The 19719-nt window shown below is 34.2% G+C and overlaps 2 protein-coding genes and 2 long non-coding RNA genes across 14 annotated transcripts in view; 2 read left to right on the forward strand and 2 right to left on the reverse strand.

Annotated features, from left to right (window-relative positions):
• Positions 1-19719, reverse strand: part of LOC108002413 (polycomb group protein Pc-like) — a 222636-nt gene that overhangs the window by 186505 nt on the left and 16412 nt on the right. The gene's annotated exons all lie outside the window — the stretch shown is intronic.
• The window catches only part of LOC107998103 (ras-related protein Rab-37), a 215263-nt gene that overhangs the window by 179170 nt on the left and 16374 nt on the right, over positions 1-19719 (forward strand). The window lies entirely within an intron of this gene.
• On the forward strand, positions 2707-19294 carry LOC133665810 (uncharacterized). Its single transcript, XR_009829182.1, has 3 exons — positions 2707-3666; positions 8133-10640; positions 19138-19294. It is a non-coding gene; the product is annotated as an uncharacterized LOC133665810 (long non-coding RNA).
• Positions 3423-7382, reverse strand: LOC133665811 (uncharacterized). Its single transcript, XR_009829183.1, has 2 exons — positions 5032-7382; positions 3423-4980 (listed from the first exon to the last, which is right to left on the reverse strand). It is a non-coding gene; the product is annotated as an uncharacterized LOC133665811 (long non-coding RNA).

Raw genomic sequence — 19719 nt, forward strand, 5'->3', positions numbered from 1 at the left:
TCCGAAAGGTGAAATAATTGGTTTCGTTTAATTAAAACGACTAGGTTATTAAAATTTAGTGTTGCAAGTTAATGGATCATGGTTAGCTTTCACTTGATACAAAGGTTGAAAAATAAATTTGCTGATGTAACGATATATAATTGAGTTACAATTATTGATAAATAAGCGATTGAATATTATATTAAACGTAAAATCGAAAATGAAGATCAAGAAGATTATTCGCGAAAAGTCATTAAAATCATGCGTTCAAGTTTATTCCAAAGTCGCCAGAAAACACATTTAAACGCGGAAACGATTATTTTTAGAAATTTCGAAATTTCTAATTAATACGATCGATCATTATTATCGTAAATTTTCCACGCTCGAACGTTTCAGCCCAAGTTTTTTTCCATCAATTATTGCTCGTTGTAAATTTTCACGAGCCAACACAACGGGTGATACACAACGGTTGTAATTAATATTTGTCTCGTTGTCACCTGTGTCGACCAATATTGGCAACCTGCATCGCGTACGTGTTTTACATTGACTCGCCATCACAGAAATGAATGCTCGTTGTGGTATTTTCGCGCGAAAATGTGCCATAAAGTTGTCATGTACCGCCTTCACATCCTCACTCGCTTAAACCGATCATTGTACACACCGTTTCATATTATATATTTTCTCCGACTTTCTTCATCGAAAGATCTAAACATTTTCCTCTCATCTGAATCCGCTATTATGGAAATCCAGTTGGATCTTGTTTTTCGAAAATTTTCATTTCGATACGAGTAGTTGTAAAATAATATTCTCTTTTATCGCGATGGACGAAAAAAAATATTTCTTTCAAATATTTAATCCGTTCCGTTCGAAAAATCAGAGCAAAAACGTTGATTATCTGTATCGATTATAGTCCTCGCGTCGAACTGTTCATTGGTCGTGTCGCGATATTTGCACGCCTGGAAATTTTTATACCATTAATCACGGGACAAAAAAGAGGCTCGTTTAAACGGATGGCTCGACAAATTCAGATCGAATTTTACGCGATACGCGATTAAACACGTGGTGAAATATTCCATGGTGGATGATTCGTTCGCGTCGATCATTAAATTAATCCGATACCTTCGTACTTATAGTTATTTCCCAAGAGTGCTATTCATTATCAGCGTGTTCACCTCCTAATATATTCAGATGTGTCGTTAATATCTCGCGTTTAATCGGTTCTATTTAAAAAAGAAAAAGGAAAGGAAAAAATTGAATTAAAATTTGCACAACACATAATGATACGCATTTGAAGAAGGGAATAATTTATTCCCCTCCGTTTATCGTCGCGGAAACTCGTACTTGTCAGTTGAAATTACGTGTTAATTTTTAATCGCGTTGCTCGAATTATCCACAGACGAATTACGCTTAGTAAATTACACGAGACTGAAAAATATGATCTTTGTAGCGCGAATTTAATTCCATTTTCCAAAGATTAAATTATTCCTGTTTTCACGTTGTTGGTTATTATATGAATATGTATATACGAAAAGAAAATTCATACTCCAGTTCATTATAATAAAGCTGAATATTTAACGATATAATTCAATTGAACGTATTTTTTTCGAAAGGAGGATACACAAGTTCGGTAATGTATTCGGAACGAAACATATTCGATTGGATTGTTTTATCAAGTTTCGTGATGAAAATTGTTTTAACAATTGTTAAATATCCCAGTGATATTTAATTCTATTATAAATTTTAAACTAATTATAACTATTATCCGAACGAAATTCTATGATTAGAAATGATTAAAGAAAACGTTAAACTTTCTATAATATCCTTCCAATTAGAAGAATCGTTTAATCGATACAATTTCGATCGAAACTCTCAACGATATCTACCTTCTTTTACAAATTTTAACTATTCCAAAAATTCTACGATTCTTTAAACTCTTCTAAACAAAATTAAAAAAAAAAGTAAAATCATCGAATATTTTGTCAAAAGTGGAAAAATATTCTATAAAAGTACTTACTTTTGAGTTTCCTTTCGGACAATCGGAGCGTCCATCAGAGCGAAAACTGCGTGTCCCTCCGCTTTGCCGCGTCCCATCCGCTTCGAGTAATCCGCGAAATCTCGATGAAAAAAAAAAAAAAAAAGGAAACAACGACGTGGAACGTTAAATGCGTTTAAACGAGAACGATTCGATCCCTGTAAGGCTTCATCGACTGTGCCGAGATTTCGTTATCGCGTTTCCCTCTAGTATTTTCGCCCGCCATTTTCCCCGTTTTTCCCACCTCTTCTACTCTCATTTTATATTTCTTTATTCCTCCCTGCTGTGTGTACACACGTGATGTGTACACGTGGATAATGAATTTCGCTTTTTCTCTTCCCCCGAACGTTTCCAAGCATGTAGCCTGGAAGAAATTTTCTCACTCGTTCAAAAATCTCCCACTTCTTTCATTAACCGAATATTTTACCGATAATCTCTTCGAATTTCCAAAAAAAAAAGAAACAAAAAATTTGCAAAAAAAGAACGAAATTCAACGATGGAATTAAGATTTAACAAATGTCCATAGCTTCAGGTTTTATTGATTTATTTTGTTAAAATAATCGATCCGAATAAAATAATCGAATCCGAATACTCGAATATACTTCTCGATGATCGAAAAAAACTGCAGAAGAGGAAGGAGAAGAAAAAGCCAGAAACGAATGAGAGGAAGAGAAAAGGAGAGAAAAGAATGGGCGAGAAATAGTAAAGGGATGTAGAGAGGAGGGTGAAGAGAAAGAGGAAAGGGAAGGTAGGAGGGATGCGTGGGTATTACGCGTTCCAACATATTTTCCAACCCGATACGCTTTTCTCCCCCTCACCCTTTTTCTCAAACGCGCGCGCCACCCCTCCCCGCCCGCCGCCGGTCTCCCTTTCTCCCACGGCCTCCAACCTCCTCTGCCTGCCTGCCTCCGCAAATAGTCGCCACAAAGCGATTCCCCGTTGCTCCTCGTGTTCCGCGCGATTATCAACCCGCTCGTTTCGTCCCGCGCCTCGCTTATCGCGACACGTGCTTCCGCCGCCCGGCTCGTGGAAAAACCGACTCGTGGGGGAGGACCACACACAGTCGCTTTTCGACACTTTTTCGCGTCGGTTCGCGTGGGAAAGGAAAAGGAACGAGTTCGCCAACAGGGACTTCTCGATTACTTCTTCTTCTTCTTTTTTTTTTTTTTAGGGGAAGAAGAAGGGGAGGGATTTCGTCTCTTTTCGAGGGATGAATTCTCGTGAGGGGAGGAAGTGTGAGAGAGAAGGGTCGATCGGGAGTGATAGCTTCTAGAGAGAGGAGGAATAATTGGAAGTTGAGGTAACGAAGATGTTTGGGTGGAACGATACGATTTAATGGTGGTGAAATTTTAAAATTTTGCGTGCAAAGGGTTGTTGAGAGGGATCGGGTGTAACGATGAAACTAAGAGGATTTTCTTTTTTTTTTTTTTTTTGTAAAAATTGAAGCAGTGGTTAGAAAGATATTGTGAATTCGCGTGAAGTTTTATTGTGGTGCGTTTGAAAAGTTTGAGAGATGAGTGTGGGAATTGGAGAGATGCGAAGGAGAAGAGGGTTTGAGAGGATTTCTGTGCTTGAAGAGATCGATCGAAAGTGGAGCTTTTTTCGTGGAAATCGAAGATCAAAGTAGTGAGAAAAGTTTGATTGGAAAGATATTAGTAAGTGAAGGATTCAACGCGAAATTTAATTGTGGTATGTTTAGGAATTTAAGATGTTGATTTGTCGAGAGACGGGTGGGAATTCTTATTGAAGAGATTGATTGGAAATTGAAGATTTGAGGATTAAGTAGTGGAAAAGTTTGATGCGAAGATTTAAAATTTAAAATATAATTGCGATGGGAAAAAGAACAATAATTGTGATTGAGTTGAATCGAAGAAGGTGTGATATAAATTGAATCAATAATTGGAACTTTTTATGTGATGTAATTTGTTGATTCCACGAGAGAATAAAAGTTTATATTTTTACGTATAATGGAGCTATTTTTAGTAAAAGTGATATCGATCACAAGAATCGTGATTGATCGGAATTGGAAAAGATAATTAAAGATCGGCTTTATAAATTAGCTTTCATTTGAAGATGAAGTTATTATGATTTTTAATTATAATAGCATTTTTTTGTCGCATAAAAGTTACATATGATAATTTTTCATTCTCTTTGAAGAAGTAGAAATTAACAGGAGTAAAAGAATAGATCGTAAAATTTTAATGAAGTTTAATCTCGTTGCGTAGAATTATAATCAAAATTGAATTTAATTATAATTTATTTGTTTGTACTTTTATCTCTTTTATATACATATATATGATCTTCTGGTTATAATGATGGAAATTTCTAAAATCTGAGAACCTCGACATATAATAAAATTTCTTTTATTAAATTATAATTATTAAATAACGTAGATTATCTCGAAATTAATTTTTGAAAATAACATCTTCGTATTTTCATTATATATGTATATTTTTTATAATTCAGAAAATTTTAAATTAAAATATTTTTTGTCAGAAGATAATCTTTTTTTATACAAAGAAAGTTTATCTCATTCCTGTATAATATTTTCATTACTATTAGAATTATTTAATGTTAAGAATATAAAGGAATTATTACAAGAAAGTTTCTACTACGCTAACTTTTAATAATCAATTTTTTCCACGAGGTTATTGTTCTATTTTCACGATGAGAAAACAGATATTAGAGCGCGATAGAAAAGTTATTAACATTATCTTTTAGCCGCATATAGGTCGCGCCAGTCTTCGTGTAGAATTTATGATCTTCGAGTAATTCATGAACCTCTGTCTAGATTTAACTTGAAAATCAATCGTAAACTTCATCATCAAGATCCGCGAGATCGTATCATATCTAAAAACGCTCAAACTTCTTTCAATTATTTTACAACTGATGACATCTCTCGATCGATCCTTAAAATTATATCAAAATTTAATAAAAAATTATTAACATCTAAAAATTCCCAAAAATATCTAAATATTGTTCATTCTAATCTCAATTAATCTAAAAATTCCCAAAAATACTCGAATATTTCTTACAATTTTCATAACGCCATAATCGATAATAATATCTTTCAATCAATCCTTAAGATCGTATCAAAATTCAACAAAAAAATCGACTTACGAACTTCTTACAATTCTTACAATCACAATTTAAAAATTCCCAAAAATCATTTATTCCAATCTCCATTACCACAACTTGCAGTTATCCCTCGAAAATCGATCCCTTCGTCGATCCTAAAAATCACGCGATATTAAAAAATATTTCCAAAATCGAACATCCACCGATCTTTCCATTACTCGTGCCATCTTCCCCCAATCATCACCAATAATATCCACCCCAATATCCCTTTCATTTCATTCAATTCACCGCGTCAATCTTTCTCTGGATAAGTCCGCGTCTCGATCGAACACGAATCGAACGATCGAATTTGCCTGCGTTCTCTCCAAAGAAGAGAACGCGTCTCGAAACTTTGTCACGAGTCTAATAAGCGGCATCCTTTGATTTATCGTTGGATCGAGGACGCCCTGGAGGGCCGGCCGGCAAGAAATCGCGATTTGAAATTCCAAGTTGCACGGTCTAACGCGCTCTCGTGGATCTCCCCCTTGACAGCAAGGATGATTTACAACCTGGCCGGCCACGTACGAATCGTCCTCGTGTTTCGTGATAGAGAAATCGCGATGCCGCGGCTCCAAGAATTCCAGTGTCAGTCGATGGGATGGGGAACTGGTTGGAGGTCGCTGCGATTTCCGGGGTTTATTTGAAAACGTGACTCGATTGGAAACTGGAAATTTGTAATTTATTAATTGATCAGGTCGGTCGGATTTGCGGCCAAGCGATAAGATCAGATACAACATTACAGAGTTAATAGACACGTTTGATCAGGTATCTGTGGATCTGTGTCGGATAGAGAAATTTATGAAGTTGTTGTGCCAAGGTGGTTGATTCCAAACTGTTTTGACGAAGAGATTAGGGTTTTCGATTAGGTAATTAAATTAAATTATTAGTTCGTTGAGTGGAGGGATGAAGATTTTTCTGGCTGGTTTAGTTTAGTTCGATTTTAATAATGATTATTTTGATAGTATTAAGATTAGATAGATTAGATTAGTGTTGATTTATATAAAATGTTAATAGTTTGATCACGAGAGTGTTTAAATTTAAATATCCGCGTCGAAAGAAGAGATTTTTCTTGCGACTTAATGATATCGACTTAATATTGTAAAGATTGCAAGAGAAAATTATACAGAGAGCGAGTTTCTATCAATTTTCATAAAAAACTGGCTGACTCAACGAAAATTAGATATAATAATTATCTACACTTTTATTTACACAGAACCTTCCATGATATCGATTCGGCAAAAATCAAGAATTTTCTAAAATTCTATAAACAAGTTTTAACGAGTTCGTAAGAACGAAAAGACGTCGGATTGTCTTTTCCCTTCGCATAACAGGGTAAAGCTGTCACTAATGCGGCGTAAATGTAATCAAAACGGTTTCCACCCCTAAGTAGGGGGGCTGTTTGCGTCATTAATGTCAAGCCTCGACCGCTCCGTGCATAAGCGTTGCCCGATATATTCTACGACTTATAATTAATCGACATCTTCCACCCCTTGTTACATAATAATTCACGCACGGCTCGTCTTATCGAGTTGAACGTTTTAAAAATAACGGCGCGAATTTTTAGGGCGTACAACGCTCGTGGAAATAAATAGACGGGGTGTGTTAATGACCCATGGCCAACTGATCAATCGCTTGAGAATTATTACTAAAAAGTATCATTATCGACAGAAATAGTTGAAAATTATTAACCGGGTCTTAAATTATTTATATTTATTTTTGCAATATTCTGTGATAGATTATTAAGTAATAGATAATTGTTATAAACGGTGGAAAAATTCTGAAAGAATAAATAGTTCAAATAGTTGTAAAATTAAAGACTTATTTTCTGTTTATATTTAAGCATTTATTTGCAAAGATATTCGAGAAAAAATTACTTATTGTCCATTGTTTTTTTAAGTTAATTTTAACTTCCAACATATTAATAATAAAAAATATATAGAAAAAAAAGTTCACAAACGATTAATTTGTTTTCTAATTTCCACTGTATTCGCGATTATATCCTTTTCCAATTTTCTTAAATTATTTTTTTTTTCCGTATGCATATTTTACACGAAACTCGAAACGTCGCCCCTTCAATTCTTTCCTAGCGCTTTAAAACGCCACTCTTGACGCACGTAACGGACAGAAGACAATTTTCTCAAGCGAAAAGAGTTCTAAGCGCAAAACTTCTCTCGCTCTTTAACCATCACATGGCGCGTGTGACTTTTACGTCTCAGCAGTGCACAAAAAGCAGTAATGGATCGTAAACGGAATTGAAATGAAATCTACCCCCACCCTGTTTCCCTCCCCTTCGCCTTCCTCCAGAGATCGCCCGCTCCGTTAATTACGATCCTTTGTAGTTCGGTCCCAGCGTTTTCACGAATGTTTACCCATGTGTCCACATTCGGTTCATCGTTATTCCTATCTCCAACGCCTGTTCCAACGATATAATTGCTCCAGAGTGTGAAATGGTGGCGGTATCACACAGGGCTTGGAATAAAATCCCGCGCTAAAATCTTCCAGTGGAATTTTGTTAGACGAAATTTTATTTATTTATTTACTTCACGAAATTTCAAAAGAAAATAACGAAAGAAAATTCGATTAACAATGTCGATTTTATTAATAATTGTAGAAATTTTTGTAGAAAAGCAAATTGGATTATTTACATCTTCTTTTAATTTATTTATTATTATCGAAATAAATTAGGAGATGACCCTTCTCGAGAAAATACCTTATTTCCTAATCAAATTTCTTTAAAATTACAATTTACTAATTACAAAGAAAATACTATAATAATCAACGATTACACTTTCTTAACAATTAATGATACTTCGCTCGTAAAATCATAATCAGCCATAGTTTACTCATAATAATATAACGTGACAGCAACAACTATAATCGTAATCATAACCGTAATCTCAATCACCCGAGCTTTAATAACCAGGCTTAATAACAACTCTATAGCGTACATATATATGCATAACTCTGTATCCATTATCAAAATTTTTACAATTTTTCCGATTAGATTTCGAGCGCATTTTCTTCTTTCGTTCCCGCGAAGGAAAATCGCATCCAAGCTTTTTAAAGGCTGAATTAAACTCCGTGAAATCTATTCGATTCCATTCGAAGGAGGGGATTGCTCGTCCTCGTTAATTCTTGCCTTGTGTTAATTCTATCCGTGCGAGTGAACACGAGAAAAAAAAAGGAAAGAAAAAAAATTACGCAATATAGACGCACACGTGAGCGTGCGTGAAAGAGCGGCACAGAAATACCTACTTGCGCGTTAACAAACGGCGGCGCAATATGGAAAAGGAAGTCGCTATCAGGAGCCAGAGTGATAATCGTGCAACGATAAAGAGCGACCCGGCTCAAATTTATTGAGGCTCGACGCCTCGCCGATAAACTTGCTTTTATCTGGGGAAGAGAAAAAGTGGTTGCGTTAGTTCGCGAGGATGCTAATCACTGATTACCGTGCTGCGATCCAACAGTCGACTGATTGTGAGTAATATCGCGCTGTGCTTCGAATCTTAGAATTTAAGCATTTCCTTTTTTCCTATTATTTAGAAATTCTTACACTATTCCTTGCATCGTGTCGAGCTTTTGTTTTGAAAAATTGGATTATGAAACTATTTTGCTTTTGTTACTATTTAGAATTTTGATCTTTTGTATCACGATAATTTTTCTTTTTTTTTGTGTGTGTTATTGGAATCAAATTTTCACTTCGAAAAGTAAAGTTCGAGGATCGTGTAATTATTTCGAGGATTCTTTTTCTCTAAATTATTTAAATGTACGGATGACAATTGCAATCCAGAATTTCCAAATAAATATATCAATATTTAAATCCTATGTATCGATATTTAAATTTCGTCCAATCCGCGATTTGCAATGGGATACTCATTAATATTAAAATTTTGCAGTACACAATTTTGCAAGATAGGAATTGTTATCGAGAACGGGCGGTGATTCACGAGATTCACAGATAGAAGGAAAAAAAGTATTCGTATTTCTTGGAACATTTTTATTATTCATGACGGAATTAAATTTTTATCGCGACATTCGTAGAAATTTGCCGGTCACAAATCGTTAAACAGAACGAAGTCAATAGCGCGACTATATCATCGAAACCATTATCGTTGAATTCCTTTCCAAGATCTTGCTAGAACGATCAACAATCACGAAAAGTTGTATCCTTATCCATCGAACTGTCGATCGATCATCTCTCGTCCCTCCTAAACTCCGATCTAAAACTCCTTCTCAACTTGTATCCCAACTATATATATATATATATTTACACGTGATATATAAATGATTAATAAATAATAAATAATCGAGAATGTTCGTTTCAATACAATTCCGGAGGAAAAACATGGAAATACTGAAAAATTTACGATCTTCCGTCGAGTTACTTTATTATTCTCTCTTCTATTGGCTTTGTTTCAAAAAGTTGAAATAAAAATAAAAAAAGAAGAAGAAGAAAAAAATAGTCGAGATTATTTCACGTTATCGAACTTGATACCACACTTCCTACTCTCCTTTTTAATACACGAATAAAAATTGCCGCTACGATTCTCACGTTCGATTTCATAAAAATCGTATCGACAATTTAGACAAAAAGTAATCAAGAACGATTGAAAATTTACGAACATTTCTTCCGATAACTTAGTTAAAATTATTCCCTGTAAAAAAAGAAGGCACCATTCATAAATAGAAAACGAGATCGTGGAAGCGACGAAAAGAAAACCTTCAACAAATCTCGAGTTCCACTTCAGCTGAAAGAAAAGAAGTTTCCACTTCCGTTTCATCTCTCCTTCCAGGAGACGCTTGAAACAACGGTGTCCGAACAACGGTGTCATCTTTCAGTCAAATCATCCTTTATCGCGCGATTCCTTAACGATGCCTCTCAGGAAAAAAATGGCGAAAGAGAAAAAAAGAGAAAAAAAGAAACGCCACGATTTAAAATCTCCGAGAAGGATGAAAAAGGCGACGCGATTCGAGATCGTGGGTCCCGTGACGATAAGAAACGAACGATTGCTCGGGAATACTTTACGTGACGGTGATACGTGTGTGTAATTGGTCGTAAAAGCAAGCGAGCGCAACCTCGCCTCCACGGAATAACGCCTGGTTTACACGACTCTTATACCTCGAATACCTTGTGTTCCGTTCATTTCGCGGGAAAACAAGCGAGGAGAGAGAGAGAGAGAGAGAGGGAAGGAGGAAGAGGGAGGGGGAAGAGAGAGAGAGGGGGGAGGGACAAAGAGGATAGAGAATAATTGTTCGACTTCCGATAGCATTGTGCCGAGCTACGCGTTTCGCGCGCGCTTTCGTACGCTTTTGCTCGTTTTTCATCCTTTCGTTTGTTCCAGTACCCGTAATGAAACCGTTCAATTCTCTAATTAGCCGAATACCTCGTGATTCCATCCGCGAGTCTGTAGAAAGTTCGAACCGAGGAGGGAAGGGGTTTTAATTGGAAACTTCTGATCCGGGCTCCAAGCTGACGTGTGTTTTGTAACAACTGAAAACAACGCGTTGTCGAGTGAGATCGAAATATATATATATACATAGGAAAATTTTGTGAAGATAATTTAAACGGGAATGATAGTTGAAAATTTCGTTGAAATTAAAATTTGCAATTGGAATTTTCACCTGAGTTTGTTTGAAAATTTAACAGAAATTCGTAGTTGGAAGAAATTTATCATATTTCTTTTAAATTACGAATAAATTCTCATGCTTCTCATGGTTGCTTTTAAATTAACATTAATACACGTACATTCGATATTACATTTGATATTCGATATAAAAGATTCAAAAGTTAGAAACGTAGAACGTCCATACAAAATTATAAATATTCATATACGCTTTTTTTTTTATTTTGCAAGAACGTCACACTAATCTTGACCGTAATTCTATCTAATATAAAATATATTCATATCCCTGGTAGCGACTAGTTCAAGATTGAGAAATACGAATTGCTTATTCGAGAAGAATTTAAAAATATTCGAAGAGAAACAAAGATTTTTATCTTTAAAGATTAGAGGATTAGAAAAAAAATGTAAAAATGTTCGTGACCATGAATTCCTCTCCGATATCAATGAATAATGGTCTCGAACGTGTTATTATACAAAAGTGAGTATATATATATATATACGAGGATTATCATTAGTCGTGCCACGTAATTTGTTATTTCGAGGTCTCGACGACGCGACGCCGGCCGAGCAGTTAAACAAATTATTGTAGCCGACTTGCACAGTAACACAAGCGGCCACGAGCTTTTATTATCCTTACATGTGCGTCACGTTTGAACAAGTGTTACGTTTGGACGATGTGGCCATTTATGTGGCGAACGCCAGGGATCCCTGAACGCCCGTAAAAAACCGTAAAAAAGGAATTCCATTTTTGGATCCTCGTCTCATTTCCACTGAAATTGTACAAGTGTAAAAATGAAAAGAATATTTTTCAATTCGATTCATTTCCTTTATACTCGTATAATTTTTTTGGAAAACAAAATTTGTGTGACGTAAAGCAAATGTGACAAAGGGAATTCGCTTTTTATTCTTTTTTTCTATCTTAATTAAGCTAAATTACGAGGGAAGACCGATCGAGATCGATCGAACATTAGCAATTTTAAATAGAGAATCGCTTTTGATGGAGGGTTCGCGAAATTCAGGTTAAGAGACTGCATTCTAATATCTCGCTTATTGGAGGACAAAGGTCAATCGAAGGTTCTTGCGTCGCGTGGCCATCAAACTGAAAGCAATTTGTCTAAAATATTCGCTCAAATTCATGATTAATCTCTTCTATCGATTCTTCTTTTTTTTATTTTATTTTTCCTCTTATTATAATCCACAAGAAAAAACACAAACTTTATTCTCAACCAATTTTCTCAAATCAATTTGTTCAACTTCGAAATGAGAAAAATGATCGATCGATAAATCTTACTCGCTTCTTCTTAATTTCCTGCTGCCTCTCAAATAATATTCCATGAATTTTAATCGAAACGTTTAATTCTCTAAATTAAATTATATACTCGTGGTTAATTAATCTCGCGCATCTTAATCGACAATTACATAAATATTTTCACCGCGAATCACAGTGCGGAGAGCCTCGATTAACACAATCGGTTTTTCAGCGCAATTTCTTCATCACGATCCCAGGTAACAGGTAGCCAATTACTTTCCACTTTGGGCTCAGCTCTGGAAGCCCGACTCTCGCCGATACGTGAATTACCTGGCGATTTTCTCTTTCCTATGTGCTCTCCGCGCCGTGGCTTCGTTATCGTCGATTTCGTTACGCAATTAGGCTGCACGGCCTATTGTGCGTTACCACCAGCGGATCGCGATACCAACCGTTGATTCCAACATCACCGCAGACCGAGGAAAACTCTGCGTCGATTTTAATGCAAATTTATTTTAATTGAAGAGACAGAGAGAGGGAGAGACTACTTTTGATTCAACGTTTGTCTTTTTTATCTTGCGTCACATCGTTCGAGGATTTAATGCGAATTTATCACGCGCTCGTACGAATCCTCTTTTCTCGTTCTTGTGCTATTCTCGATTTCGGATCGAAGACGAAGATAAAACGATTTTTGATGGAATGATATAGAGATCTCGATAATTATAGTCACCCAAAAAAATATCTCTAATTTCAATTTATTTATTAATTAATTTATTTAATAATTGGAGAACGAATAGTGCGCTTGGTTGAAAAATGTATACGATTCGATATATTAAAAAATCGGAACATCGATTTATTTAAAAGTAATTAATATTTCGCGTTGTGTCCTTTCTGCCTCCTCGGCCCAGCATCGAAATGGCGATCGATTCGCGTGGCGGAAGGTCCTGTTAATTGACAATTGCAGATCGAGTTTTTGTTTTCGTTTTCTGTTCGTTCGTTTCGCGAGCGACAACTTTGCTTCCTTTCTCACGGTTCGCCGCCGTTCAAATCAAAGTGAAACAGTTGGCGCACACTTCTTCAAATTAGCCATACGTGTCTCGCGCTAATCGAAAATCGAATCGTGAATTGTCATCTTGATTCGTGATTTCAATCAAGCTGGTTAATTGTAAAACGTGAACGATATACGTAAAAATATATATTATTAAAACTGGTCAAAGAAGGAACAAAGAAGAATGTAAAAAAATTCCGTCATTTTATCTACTAGAAAATTTTTAAAGGGGGAGAGAAGAAAGAACTCCCTCCTAGTATTAATCAGAAAAATTTTTAAAAAGAAAGATCGAGCAAGATAATTAACAGAAAATTCCGATATAAAGAAAAAAGTAAGAGATAAATACAAAATAAAAGAAATTTCATTGTTTCCATCCCATTTCCCGAATAATTCGACGTCGCTTCAGCTTCCCAAATCCCCAAAAAAACAAAGCTAACTAACCCTATAATCTATCCGATCACCTCCGCTATTCTCGTTACTTTATACACCCCACACTCGATCGAGCAAAATTTAAAGGCTCGATGAAAAAGGGAAAAAAGCGAATCTGTCAATAACCCATCGATAATTCAATCCACCTCTCACGGAGGCGAAATCCGGCAACAGCTCGTTCGTTACGTACGCTCTCTATCATCAAATCCGCGCTCCGGTTAGCCCCCCCTGGCCATGTAATATTGCCGCGAGCCGAACGAGAGAAAGAGAACAATTCGTAGAAATTGTGACGTTGAAATCGTTCGATGTAATGTATTCCATAAATTAACGGGCCGGGCAAAGTTTCGATTAGGGATTGCTTATATCGCGCCACGTGTTTTCGTGTTCCTACGTCGGTTCAGAACAACGGTTCAACAAGCTACTTATGGATCTCTCCCTGTTTCGTTTCGCGTCGAATTAGCATAATGTAACGGAATGTAACTGAATATTCAACGACTCGCCGCCTTGGCGAAATTTCGCGACACGGTACACGGAGCTTGGATCGTGTGCGCGCGCTCGTGAAAACAACCTTATTCCGATCCGTTTGATCCACGGATGACTTATGGCGTTGTGTGTATATCCCGTGTCTCGCAAATGCGTTTTGCATCTGCGGCTTTTTATCTCTTCGTTTCGCAACTTCTCGAATGGAAAACTTTGACAGATTTTCGAAAATTGATCAACAGCGCAACTTTGGAACGAGGTGTCTGAAGATAAGAAGTTTGGATTTAGGAAAATGGATTTTCCTTTGCGATCCGCCTTCCGTTCCCGCTAAAAAGTTTTGAAAGGTTTCAAAAATTGATTAACGATATAGTAACTTTTTTAAGGAGATTATTTTATATTTAGGAATTTTTGGATTTAGGAAAATCAGTTTTCTTTTGTGAAAACGGGTCTTCTCGTATTCGTAGCTTTGGATAAAAGTTTTAGACAATTTTTTTTGACAAATTGGCAATATTTAAGGAGGATTTTTATTAGGTACATTGAAAATCGCCGATCCGCTTTCTAATCGTAACTTTGAAAACTATGAGAAGTTTAAAAAATTAATTAACTTTAAAGAAGAGGACAACATTTTAATAAAAATGTTGGATTCAAAAAAATATTATCATTCTTTTTATAATTTTTACTTTAAAAATTATTATGGCTATTGAATTTGGATATTGAAGATATTAGTAGTTCTTTAACTATCCTTTAAAAATTGTTATTTTAACCACCACCATTTTTACATTACGTTACGGATAATTTGATTCGATTTTTAATCTCAATCCGAGTTATTTAAATCTCGTTTAACTTTCATTTACATAAAACATTATTTATACTTCCTATTTATTTTCGTCAATTATTGTTCCCATTGTTCTCAGTGATAGTGAATCCAATTTATTCGTATAATAAGCATATCGTTTTTCATTCTTTATTACCCGATAACTTATCACGATTATTGCGCTAGATTTAAACATTTTGATAACATTTACGTAACGAATTATTTATAAACTTGATTCAAAATGCAAGACTAAAATTCATTGCATTGGAAATCATGTAAATGTTAATTTAATTTACCCTTTATTATTTGCGGTCAAAATTATATTTACAATAATTACACGTGTCTAATTACAACAAATGAAATGATCTGGTATAATCGGATGACGTGTTCGATACAAAATTGAGTAATTTCTAAAATCGAGACATTTCTTACGAGAGGAGCGAAAACCGAGATTATTAAAAATCCTTCCAAAAGTACGACATTTCGATCTTATTTAAATCAAAAAAAAAAAAAAAAAAAATTCAAGTATTCGTCAAAGTGATAAAAAGCGGTCCATTCGCCTCTTGGAGCACTTTTACGGTCGCGCGATCTCGCGTCGAGCGAGCGATTAAAACGAGGAATTCGCGGAATTTAATCGCTCGATATTGACCGGCAAACGGCCACGTTATCGTCGAAAATATGTATGCCGCGAACCGCTACTGTTCCACGGTAAAAGATAATCTCGACAAGTTAAAGAGCAGAAAACGAATCGGGTGAAACGAGCGCGAGGAGAGGCGGAATCGCAAAAAAGTATCGAACCAGTCCTCGCGGACCGACTCCAAACGTGGCGATCGAAACCAACCTAATGGACGTATTTAATAATGATTTATGGCGACGATTATGTCGTTCGATTCGCCGATTCAATATCCCCAAGTGGTATTCGTAGTGACTTAATTGGGATATATATATATATACACGTTTCTCCCATTGATTTTTGATCGTTTGAATTTCCAATTAAAGATATTTATTTATCTATTTATTTAGTGTTTGATGAGGGCTGAGGGTGCGCGTTCATGTAAGAAATTTTTAAAGAAAATTATTTAAAATTATTTCCCATTCGTGGAAGATACTTTCGAGAGTTGTTTTTGATATTATTTCAAGTGCAAGTTGATTTTCGATAATAATTTTCAAATGTATCAACTTTAGGATACTAATATATTTGAGTAGTAAAACTTTTGGAAAATTAAGACAATAAATTAATATTGGATAATATTTTTTCGCAAATTGTTAGAGTGGAAATTTCGCGAATAATAATTCTCAATGCACATGAGAAGAATATTCTCAAAAACAATTAAGATAAAAATAAGATGGGAATATATCGTAATCGAAATTGAATATTCTACGTAGTGATTGCACTTGAAGGTGGAAATCGACGAGAAATCTAAACGATCGGTAATTTCATTTGCATGCGATGAAGGATTGTTTCTTTTTTTTTTCTTTTTTGTTCGTATAGAATTGAAATGTGATTTTAATAGCTTTGGTTAACGATAACCTGCAATTTTGTTATGGTTCATAAATTATAAAATTCTTCTCGTGGAATATACATTTTGCAATAATTTCGCGTGAATATTCATGAAGTTTCGTTTCAAATGTGCATAACAATTTAAATATTTTGAGATAAAGAAGGATTTTTGTATTGGAAAAAATAATTTGTTGTTTAATGTTTCATTTAACAGGAGGGAAGAAAAATAGGAATTTTCTTATTCGAGTGTAATAGTTTAATTACAATATATTTGTATACCGAAGAATAATTTTTTATTCTAATTTGCATCTCTCGCTGATGTTGATGTTGTTCGAATGAGCGGACGAACGTGAAAATTTATGCTATGCATAAATCTGAGTTTGAGTTTTAATGTTTAAAACAATTTTAAAAAAGAATTATAAAGTAAAAATAAAAGCGCGTAAATTCATTTACGTATAAGATATAAAATTATTTTTAATTTAAAATTCCATTTTTTATATTTTCCATTCTATATGCATATATATTTTTAAATTTATTCAATCAAATAGATTTATTTTATCAAACGTAATGATTGTAAAATTTATTCTTTGTAAAAATTTCATTCTTTGTCAAATAGCATAGATCGAACGAAAAAATTTTCTACTTAAAGGAATAACAAAAATTTCATGAACTATCAAAGAGAATTTCTACATTTTTTAAATACATTCCCTTCAATTTTATCGAAAAATTCAACTGTTTACCCGCGATCGATGCGATCCATGTCGACATTTCATTCGAGTCCTGCAGAATGGAACCGCTTACCTTCCATTTTCCATGGAAACAAACACGGCGAACGATCAACCTTTCAATTTCATATCACAGAACAGAAACCTTCAAAGTGAAAAATAAAATGCACGGTGGAAAAACATTATGTTTTCAATCGTTAAAACCATTTAAAAATAATAATAATAATAATAATAAAAATTTAATAAATTAAATTTAATTAAAATTCTGCCGAAATCCTTAAATTTTTATATCATTAAAATATTTTAATAATCCAAAACGAAAGAGCACAGAAGGATAAAATTATTAATCGAAACAAAATACAATACAAAATGATTATTTTATATTTCCTTCCTCTTTTTGACGATCGAATATTTGCATTTCGACGTCAAACAAATTACAAAGATACGTCAAACGTCGAATTTATTACAAAGTTTCCATGTTATCATCGTCACGTATTATTTAAAGAGAAAATCGGAAAAGCAACGGCGCGTTTACAGAGAGCACGTTGACGATATCCATTCAATTATTATATTCCACGGTTGTAAACATTTTGTATTAATAAAACGAGTATCATTTGACGCAGGAAGGAAATATCGACTTTGATAAAGGATAATAACATTCTCGATTGAGGTTGAATCGGGCGGGAAATTTGCATAGAATTGGAATTATCGAAACGAGGGAGGAACGAGTTAAAGTAAAGATCGCTTGGATACGAAACGATTAAGAACAATTCAACTCTTTGGAAATGAATTTTCGAATAAATTGATCTCGATATATGAAATATTCATATCGGTTATACGATGAATGAGCGAAACGATTGAAATATAAAGAGACATAAAACATATTTGCACCGTAAAAATGGCTGAAAGAAGAAAGCTTTACGAGAAAGCTTTAATATCTGAAAAATAATAATAATAAATTGAATTTTATGATTTTGTAAATGCGATTTTATCGTTTCGAAGGAGTGGAGACAAACAAAGATATATATAGCGTTGATTTTATATGGAGAATATTTATATATATATGAATTGGACTAATCATAAAACGTCATAGACATCGAAAAGCTGATGAATAGTTTGATAATTGAAAGATGAGCGTATGGATTAATACATCTGTAGATTCAATTTGATCAAAATCATTGAGCCGAATTCTGATAATTAAAAGCATGAAATTATTCTACGTTTAATCATTGAAATCGTATTAATATTTCAACTTTTGTTAAAATATTTTCTCGGTTCTAAAAAATTGAATTTTATATCATCGTGAGAATTTTTGATTTTTAAACGGTAATTTAATAAATGAATTTATAAGAGAAAAAGAAAAATAATGACGATTTAAGTAACAAAAAATTTATTTTAAAATTAAAAATTAACTGATAATATAAATATATATATATATATTATTCACATGTAAAATATTCAAATATATTTCAAGATAAAATTCTAAAATATATATCCAACAGAGCTCGATCAAAAATTCGACATATATATGATATAAATGAATTTTTGAGATTCATGAGAGAGTCATTTCCGGTTGAACGGTACGACGACGAAGCAACAATATGGAGGAATTATTTACGTCACGTAGACGCGAGACAATCACGAATTTGTCACTAGAATCGGCATGTATTTTATCGTGCAAAAGCAGGGAACAGTGTGTCACTACGAATTCTTCGTGTCGGCCATATTTATTCCTTGATTAATATTCATCCAACGATCCTCCTATTTTTCCCCTTTTTCTACGACCACCTACTTTTGCACTTCTCTTTTCAATTCGATTCGATTCAACCATACCCTGTTATAACTTTCATGTTTTCTTCTTCTCTCTTTTAATCCCATGCATTTATTCCCAGTGACTCAAATTGAGATTATTGTTAAAAATCTTTGATTCTAATAACGTAATCGTTGAAACTTCTCTATAAGATTAATAAAATATCTTAAAAATAAACTGTTAAGCCTTTAATGCACAATCGTATCCATAATTTTTAAATTTTATTCCATCGTTTTGTTACCATTATAACCGAATAGTTTGTTCATTAATTTGCAATTTATATTTCTCCGTACTCCGCAATTTGTTTCAAAACTCTATAAATCTTTTCTTAGAAAAATCGAATTCTTTTCGAATTAAAGAGTAATCAAGTGTTCTAAAAATAGCGACAATTATTAAAAAAGTGTACTGTTTACTCGGGAAAAAATTAATCGTTCTTGATTTCTCGTCGCACGCTTTCTCCCGTTTAAAAGAGTTTGGCTAAATGTGTCTATACAGGAAGACATAAAAGAGCCTCTGGAGAACGAATTGAACGATGTGCCGGCGTACAATGGAAACACGCACGCCAGCCGGAGAAAATTTAATCAAACACCGTTCCCAATGCACAATACGCAATGGAAAAGGAGCATAAAGAAAAAAAGATGGCGGTAAGCAAAGAGAAGCGAGGACAATGTTTTCTTTCATTAATTTCGCTGCCTTTCTGTTCGGACAGAATACGCAGAGGAAATGAAAAATTCATTTCGTCATAAATATCGATAAAAAATAATCAGAGTGAAGTACTTATTATTTTTATAACGACTATCAATCATTTATACCGAATCTTCCCACGATGCGAAATATTAATATTTTCTGTTCCGTTATTATAATTTATTAGAATCGTATCATTCAATTTAAATTAAGTTTATTTAATTTTAAAA

Source organism: Apis cerana, linkage group LG3 (assembly GCF_029169275.1).
Source record: "Apis cerana isolate GH-2021 linkage group LG3, AcerK_1.0, whole genome shotgun sequence".
Classification (NCBI taxonomy): domain Eukaryota; kingdom Metazoa; phylum Arthropoda; class Insecta; order Hymenoptera; family Apidae; genus Apis; species Apis cerana.